This window comes from Budorcas taxicolor, chromosome 1 (genome assembly GCF_023091745.1).
Source record: "Budorcas taxicolor isolate Tak-1 chromosome 1, Takin1.1, whole genome shotgun sequence".
NCBI classification, from domain to species: domain Eukaryota; kingdom Metazoa; phylum Chordata; class Mammalia; order Artiodactyla; family Bovidae; genus Budorcas; species Budorcas taxicolor.
In genome coordinates, this window is record NC_068910.1 from 117,071,870 (window position 1) to 117,080,639 (window position 8,770).

At 35.9% G+C, this 8,770-nt stretch overlaps 1 pseudogene; it reads left to right on the top strand.

The window, feature by feature from the left end:
* Window positions 1-533: 533 nt before the first annotated feature.
* Window positions 534-1,149, top strand: LOC128051055 (60S ribosomal protein L10-like; annotated as a pseudogene).
* Window positions 1,150-8,770: the final 7,621 nt, after the last annotated feature.

Here is an 8,770-nt window from a genome sequence, read left to right on the forward strand (position 1 = left end):
ACTTATGTTGGGGGTGTAGAGGAATCTTAAGAGGGAAGGAAAGCAGTGGGGCTTGTTGAAAAGGAAGTCAGAGATAGGTTTTTAATATAAGTTGTAGATGTTTAGATAATACTACTACTGGAAGTAGAGAGATAATAATAGAAACTGATATGTGGGAGGGGATGGGATGGAATGGATTTGAAACACAAAGAGAATATCTGTGATTATGTATAGGATGTGTTTATGAGTTATTTATGAGTTTGGAAGAGATTCTAGCTGAAGATGATAGGTATAGCTTAAGAGAGAGGTCGTAAAGCTGAATCTTTGAAAATTGATGAAAGTAGAAAATAAGGCTAAGAGATTCTTTGAAAACACCTACTTGTTAAGAAAAGTATAAAGGAAAGAAAAACAATCAGGTCTGTGATGGGAAAAGCAATAGAGTGTAGTGCTAAAGAAGATGGGAGTTTTCAAGAAAAAAATAAGAGACATTTAATGCTTTAAAAAGGTGTTTGGGCTTTTCCGTTTGGCACTCCACTGAAGATCCTGGTGTTGCCATGGATCACCGCCCTGCCTGGTGTTACCAGTATTGTAAGAATAAGCCGTACCCAAAGTCCTGCTTTTGCCGAGGTGTCCATCTTCTACTTCAGGCATAAGAAGGCAAACGTGGATGAGTTCCCACTGTCTGTGGCCACATGGTGTCAGATGAGCATGAGCAGCTCGCCTCTGAAGCCCTGGAGTCTGCCTGTATTTGTGCCAGCAAGTAAATGGCGAAAAGCTGTGGCAAAGATGGTTTTCACATCCGAGTGCGGTTCCACCCTTTCCACGTTATCCGCATCAGCAAGATGTTGTCTTGTGCTGGAGCGGATAGACTCCAGACAGGTATGTCTGGTGCCTTTGGAAAGCGTCAGAGCTCACATTTGCCAAGTCATAATGTCCATCTCCACCAAGTTGCCGAACAAGGAGCATGTGATTGAAGCCCTCTGCTGGGCCAAGTTCAAATTTCCTGGCTGCCAGAAAATCCACGTCTCCAAGAAGTGAAGATTTTCTAAGTTTAATGAGAATGAATCTGAAAACATGGTGGCAGAAAAGCGGCCCATCCAGGATGGCTGTGGGGTTAAATACACCCCAAAGTGTGGTCCCCTGGACAATTGGCGGGCCCTGCACTCATGAGAGCTTCAGCACTTTCCCCCTCCTTAATCATGCTCACCAATAAATGCTATTTCCTGTCCAAAAAAAAAAAAAGAAAAGGTGTTTGGGTTAGGTGTTCCATGGGTCCTTTGGAGAAAGTAGTTTTAAAATTAATTTTATTATTAAAGTATAGTTGATTCACAACGTTTATTATACAGCAAATGATTTAATATTTTTTTACACTGGGCTTCCCCAGTGGCTCAGCTGGTAAAGAACCCGCTTGCCAGTCCAGGAGACTTGAGTTTGATCCCAGTGTCCGGGTAGATCCCCTAGAGAAGGAAATGGGAACCTGATCCAGTATTCTTGCCTGGAAAATTCCATGGACAGAAGCGCCTGGCAGTCCATGGGATTGTGAAGAGGCGGACACAGCTGAGTGCACATGTACACATTTCATAGATTATGCTCCATTTGAATTTTTCTTACAATGTTGGCTATGTCCTTGGTGCTGTACAGTATATTACTGTAGCTGCTGTAGCTATATTTGTACCTACCTTTCTCTTGCCATTTCCCTTTTCCCTCTCCCTGTTGGTAACCGCTAATTTTCTGTATCTATGTTTCTGTTTTATTACATTCATTCGTTTGCTTTACTTTTTAGGTTCCACATAAGTGATAATAATATTTACCTTTCTCTGATTTATTTCACTAAGCATTCTGCTGTCTAGGTCCATCTATGTTATTGTTATTGGCAGAATTTCATTCTTTTTTTATGGATGAATAATATTCCGTGTGTGTATGTGTGTGTGTGTGTGTTTGCACACATACTATATATAACTCATTTTTATTTATCTCATCTGTTCACGGATACTTGGGTTGCTTTGTTATCTTAGCTCTTGTAAATAATGCTGCTGTGAATATTGGGGTGCAAGTGTCTTTTCAAATTAGTGTTTTTATTTGGGGGAGCTGTATACTTAGAAGAGGAATTGCTGGGTCATACAGTCATTCTATTTTTAGTGTTTTGAGGAACCTTCATATTGTTCCCTGTAGTGGCTGCACCAATTTAAACTCCCACTAACAGTGTACCAGGGTTCCCTTTTCTCTATTTCCTCGCCAACATTTGTTATTTGTGGACGTTTTTGGTGATAGCCATTCTCACATGGTTTTGATTTAAATTTGGAGAAGCAGTTTTTGCAGAGTAGTCAAGGCAGAAAGTATTTATATGTTTCAAATATTCCCCCTCTCATTTCCACTTTCTTGCTTTGATTTTTATATGAAACTCTATGTTGAGCCAGTCTTCATGGAAGGATCTAAACTAACTTACAGAGCCACTCCCTGGGAACATAGAACTCATCTTCTATAAATATAGTTTTAATATTTTTTTCTTTAAACGTGTTACCTAAGATTGCTGCAGATCAGATGCTAATATCATTTCCTCAGATATACTAAGTGTTACTTTCTTTAATACATCATCATCAAACATACTTCCTAAATGCCTCACCCATAGGGGCTTACATTTATTATATAATTGGCATTATAGAAGGATGACAAATGAATTCCTTGTCATTGCCAATTCTTCTTTTACAAGAAGTACAGTTTTACTTTTAAAAAAGGTTTCTATTTTAATAAAGATCTCATAGAAAGCTTTTTGGATTAGTAGGGCCACCTGCATATGAGATTTCTAGGTTAGAATCCAAATACATAGTTACTTTCGTTTCCATCTGCAGAGAATAGTTGTAAGGATATAAAAGACTCAACCTAAGAGTAGTAATAATGCTTATAATTTTAAAGAACTGTAGTAGTTATTATTTGCATTTTATGTAGAAGTGTGTGTGTGTGTGTTTAATCGTCACAGTGGCCCCTTAGATACAGATATCTTTACTCTTTTCATTTATGAGAGAAGTGAGGCTCAGAACATTTAAATAAATTGTGTGAGCTTTTTGACTAATTGAAATAGAGCCAGGATTCAGGTCAGCTCTTTCTGACTTTCAAAGACCATGTTCTCTACATGGCCTGTGCAGTTTAAAGATGTATTTGAAATTTGAGTTTTAACACTCTCGGTGGCAACTGCTCACTCCAGTTTGGGTGCCCAATGCCTCATTACTTTCTTCATTTTTTCTTCCAACTTGGGATGACTAGATAATTTTCATTTGCTTAAACGTATTGTCATTCTCTACCGTTGATTGTCAGGCAATCTTCTGCATATTTAATTCCCTTATTTATTCTTCACATCAGTTATATTTCTCCTTCAACATTTTATTTTGAAACAAGACAAAGAGCGTACGTTTATACTCACCACCTAGATTCTGCCATTAACATTTTACTTATTACGTATTTTATTACATTATCTATAGTCTGTGCATCCATAAATTCATTTTTGATGCATTTAAAAAGTAAAGACATCACTGCAAATATCGTAAATACTTCAGTATGTATATTATTGACTGTAGCTCAGCATTTATTTCCAACTTTTTTCTTTTGATGTAAAATTTGCATTCACTGAAATGCATAAATCTTAAATATACATTTTCTGGATTTGATAAACTCATATACTTAACCTGTGTAACTCAAATACCTCTGAAGACATAAAGTATTACTCCTGATAGGTGTCTCTCTTTATGCCCATTTTGTGCCTGAGGAAACTGAAACACAGTGAAATTAAATAATCTGTCTGAGGTCACACTGCTGATTGAAACAGAGCTGGAATTCAGGCTCTGGGAATCTGGTTTTAGGGTTTGTGCTCCTAACAGCACCCTCAGTCTGCCTGCAGATTGCCCTCACATGTCCAGGTACCCTTTTACATTCACATGTACAAATGTCATATTAATTTATAACAGGAGAGTATAGACACAGAAGTAGTATGTTTGGGATTGGTGAGAGTAGAAATCCTGTTCTGGAAATGCCTTACATCCTTGCAAGAGTATATATGGCAAGAGAAACTAAGAAGGAAAGAAGTACCTTCGTCAAAATACCATGGTGAATCTCTGTGTAATGATTGTGTCTCAGCTGTTTCCAGGTATAAAGTGACAGTCAGTCTCTTAGTGACGACACTGAGGTTCAGGAAAATCCTAAACTGCCACTTGGACAGTTAAAGGTAAATGATATTCAGTGCAGTTTTGTATTAAGCATATTTTTGTTCTACTATGATTATTAGAAAATTGTTCATCTGTGTATGGTATATGTAGTGCCACTTGCCTTGATGTCTCAGGCTCAAATAATAGAATTAACCAATTTGGGATTTATAGTTACGAAATTTGTAAAGCTTTTAGCAAAGAAATTGAATGGAATTTTTTGGCCTTTCCAAATTTCATAAAAATATGCATAAATATTGAAATAAATGATACTTTTTGTTTGTAGTTCTTAGGTGTACTATTCCTATGAGAAGAAATTATATTTTTCCTGACTTGTATATCACAAGCCATATATTAAAATTGACCAGTTTCTTTTGTTCTTTTGTTCCTTTATTCAATTATGAAAAAGTACTGTCATATATATTTTTAAAAATCCTAAGTATTGTTTGAAAAGCAAAGACAAAAATCCAAAAAACATGTAGTTAACAAACCCTAGCCTGTCACTAGAGGGCAGAACAGTACTGTACTTGATTTGAAATTTAAAAAATTGCTGAACATGGGAAAATGTTGATGTAGGATTGAATAGAAGTCTCTTATTTTTGTGTCTTGCTGTGAAATCCATTAACATACTTATTTCACTTGTATCAAAGGAGCTTTGCTGATAATTACAGAAAATTGATTACAGTTGATTGCTTGCAAAAAGGCATTATTTAGGAGAGCATCAGTATATCTCAAGAGAAAATGCAATGCTTACCAAGAGGTGCATTAAATTATTTCTACTATATGTAGTACTCTGAAGTCGAGTTGCAGTATAGACTTTAGGTGCACTGTCATGAGAGAACACATTTGAGATAGGTTTACTAATATTTAGATGTAGGAACTCACTGAAATATAGAACTTTTGATCTTTCAGCTGAAATTTGTTGAATCATTAAGATTTTGAAATTATAGTTGTAAAAGCAATGAACTAACTATAGCCCCTTTTTTAAAATGTTAAAATTTTGTCAGTGCCTGTTCGCATAGTTTTATTTCTGTTTGAAATTTTCTATCGTTCTGATGTTTCATTTTGCTTTATTTTTTCTGATAGACTTTTTAAATAATTCAAGCTCTAAAATTATTCTAGTGAGTAACCTCAGCAGTTCATTGTCTGAACGCATAGTTTTATCTTAAGTGTGTAGTTTGAACTTTATTCTGTAAAAACAGTTTGGATTTATAAATGATTCATTTGTAGTAGAGAATATAGGATGTCAGTAAAAGTCCTAGAGTTTGGAATTAGATTTGTGGCCCCAATTATTATGTTCTTGCCTGTGGCCTTGGGCAAGTCACATTCCCTCTCTGAAGTAACCATTGTCTAAGTTGAAGAATTGGAAAAATATTTCCATATTTACTGCTAGGTTAATTTGAGAATTGTGTTTTTATCTGTGTAGATGTGTCTCCAAAGATGCTACTGTGTAAAGATGAATTTTAATAAATAAAGATAAATAAGCTCATAAAAAGCTTAGAAATAACTTTGAAGTGGTCAATTATATCATAAATTTAGTAACACAAAGGCACTTACTACAGGAGTAAATGATACAAAAAATGTGGTTTCCAACTTGAAACCGAAGTTCAAATTACTGACCTCCGCCCTGTCTCTAAGTATGTCTGACTGCTTAATCTTTCTATAACTGCTGACTTTGTGACTCTTCTCACTCTGTTCTATCCTCTTGTTTATTTCCATGTTCCCTCTCTCTGTGTTTCTCCTGACTGTCTTTGGTCTCTCTCTGTGTTTTTCTTATCCCAGGCACCCTCAGGAAGACCCCAAGCCTCTAACAGTACCTGGTATCATCTCCAGCATGTTTGTAGATGTGGAGGATTCACTGGCTTATTGAGACATACCAGAGGCGAATTGTTCCACTGTAGTAAGTCAATCAGCATTTATTAAGTGACTACTGTTTACAGAGCACAGTTGATGGTGCTTTGGGCAAAGAAGAATGAGTTAGGGCGTAGCTCTGAGAAAATAAACTTGTAAACACTTCTCAGTGGCTCTTGCAAGCTAGATACATGCAAATAAAGACAACAATGAAGTAAAAAGCTGACAAATAATTATTTAAGTGAGTTGTGTTGTTAGAAAACCAGGTGGTATTAATCAGGTTTCCTGCATGAGATTAAAATTAGGTTTTGAAGTATTATTGGAAAAAAGATTGAGGAAAAAGAGGGTAGAAGTGAGTAATTTCTGTGGGACTTGGCAAGCCTGTTTCCTTGCCTGTTGAGTGAGTCCCAAGGGTAGTGAAAAGAGTTTCAGCCTACCGACAGTTAACTTTCCTTAAACTTCCAGTCTTAGAGAAGTCAGGGTATGAAAAGAAGTACAGCTATATTGGGACTTTCCATAAGCATACGTGGTATCTGTTACCAGTTTTAGAATTTAGAGAGTTTAATGGTAAATTGTGATTATGAAGTAATATTGAGGTACTGTGATATAAAGGTAATAGAAACTATTAGAATATGGTCTAGGGATGCATTATAAATGCTAAGAGGTATGAAAATAGTAAACTTCAGTGTAACAAGACAGTTTCATGTTTGTGTTGGAAATTTACTTGTGCTGTTGTATTTTAGATAGTCCTACGTACAGACACCCTGGCTTTCACAGTTGGATACGATTAGAGTCTCGCCTTGGCTCGCTGTTTAATGTTGGGCAGTCTATGAAACAGAAATCTCAGTTTCCTTCTATGTTAACTAAGGGTAAAATATTTACCTCAAAGAGTTGTTGTGTGAGTTAGAGATAATTTTTTATAGTCCTGAGTATGTGCTAGGTACTTGTAGCTTCTTAAAAAGTACCTTTAAAAATAGTTTGTTAAATATAGTATTAATTTTCTGAGCGCTTTTTAAAATAGAATGAACTCCATAGTATTTAGAAAGTGCTATACATGCAAGGGTTATTTATTACATGTGAATAAGATACAAATAACATTACCTTGAATAACTGAGTACCTACCGCTAACTTAGGAAACAGAGCTATGCCTAGCCCAGATCCCATCAACTCTCTTTAACCACCACCACAGTGCTGAGTGTTGAGTTTATTACTTGCTGATTTTTCTGTATAGTTTTTTCATATTTTATATATCCCCTACATTGTTTTGCTTCTTTTTGAAATTTATATTAAATAATAAATGTTTTCTTTTGCAATACCTACCTTGCCACTCAACATGTTTGAGAGAATCACCCTTCTTATACTTGTAATTCATTTATGATCACAGTTGTATTTTGTTGTATGAAAGTTCCACATTTTCATACTTATCTAGTATTTATTCCATAATAAATAATAATTCCATTATTTACCCACTTTCTTTTCATGGCTACTTAGATTGTTTTCAGTTTATGTTATGAGAAAAAAAATTGCAAAAGAAAAAGTCTTGAGAGTCCTGTTTATGCATCTTAACACATGTATTTCTCTAGGATATATGTTCATAGGTATAAATGCAGAATCAACCCACCCTGAAACTCTATAGGATCATGGCAAATATTTTTACAGAACTTATTACATATTATCCTCCCTCTAGCTGAGTTTAAGTGTTTTCATTGTGTATTTCGTATATTGTTGTTTAGTCACTGAGTCCTGTCTGACTTTGCAACCCATGGACTGTAGCCTGTCAGGCTCCTCTGTCCATGGAATTTCCCAGGCAAGAGTACTGGAGTGGATTGCCATTTCCTTCTACAGGGTATCGTCCCAGCCCAAAGATCGATCTCACGGCCCAAAGATCCATCTCACGTCTCCTGCATTGCAGGCAGATTCTTTACCACTGAGCTGCCAGGGAAGTCCATATCTCCTATATAGTTCTTTAAAATCACTAAATTTTTGTTTAAAGAATTTTGTAACTTGTCCAGAACACCATTTTAACAATAATCCTGATGACTTTTTAAAAAATGAGTTTTATCCTCTGCATCAGCTGCTTTTATTTCTCTTCGTTTTCCAATTGTCACTTACACATTTTCTCAAACCCGGTTAAGTCCAGACATCCTGAAATAGCTTGGTATGTTTACCAGCTAAGTTCTTTCTCCCAGGAAAGCTATGTCAAAATAATGTCATGTTCTTTTATATTAGATGAAAATCACCAGCTATTCCTGACTAAAATTTTTAAAAATAGTTTCAGCAGGGAAATGTACACATCTTTTGCAAAAGTCCCAAAAGCTTGAGTAAGTGACAACTTGCATTTGCTAATCTTTCCCTCTTTCTCTCCTTTACCTACTTCTGTAGTTCTCAGCCATTGGTTCTTTTATCTGATTATACTTGCACAGTCCATGCCAATTTTCATATCATACTTCCTCCTAATTTTGTGCTTGGTGGTCCATGATGTTAGTTTGACTGACCTCACTGTTTTGCCTGTTGTCAAACTTGGTACTATGATCTGCTACATTTATTTCCCAAGGTTTTCCAGGGGAGATTCCCAGGTTCCAGTCTAGTGCCTAGTTCTTGTTATTCAACAGATGTTGATTGAATGAAGAAAGGAAAAATGTAAATGGAGTAAGGACTGAAATGCCTTTTCCCTGCTCAGCAATAATAATTACCCAAAAAACAATGGGCAAAAATCATGCATACTGTCAACAGTTCTGCATATGGAT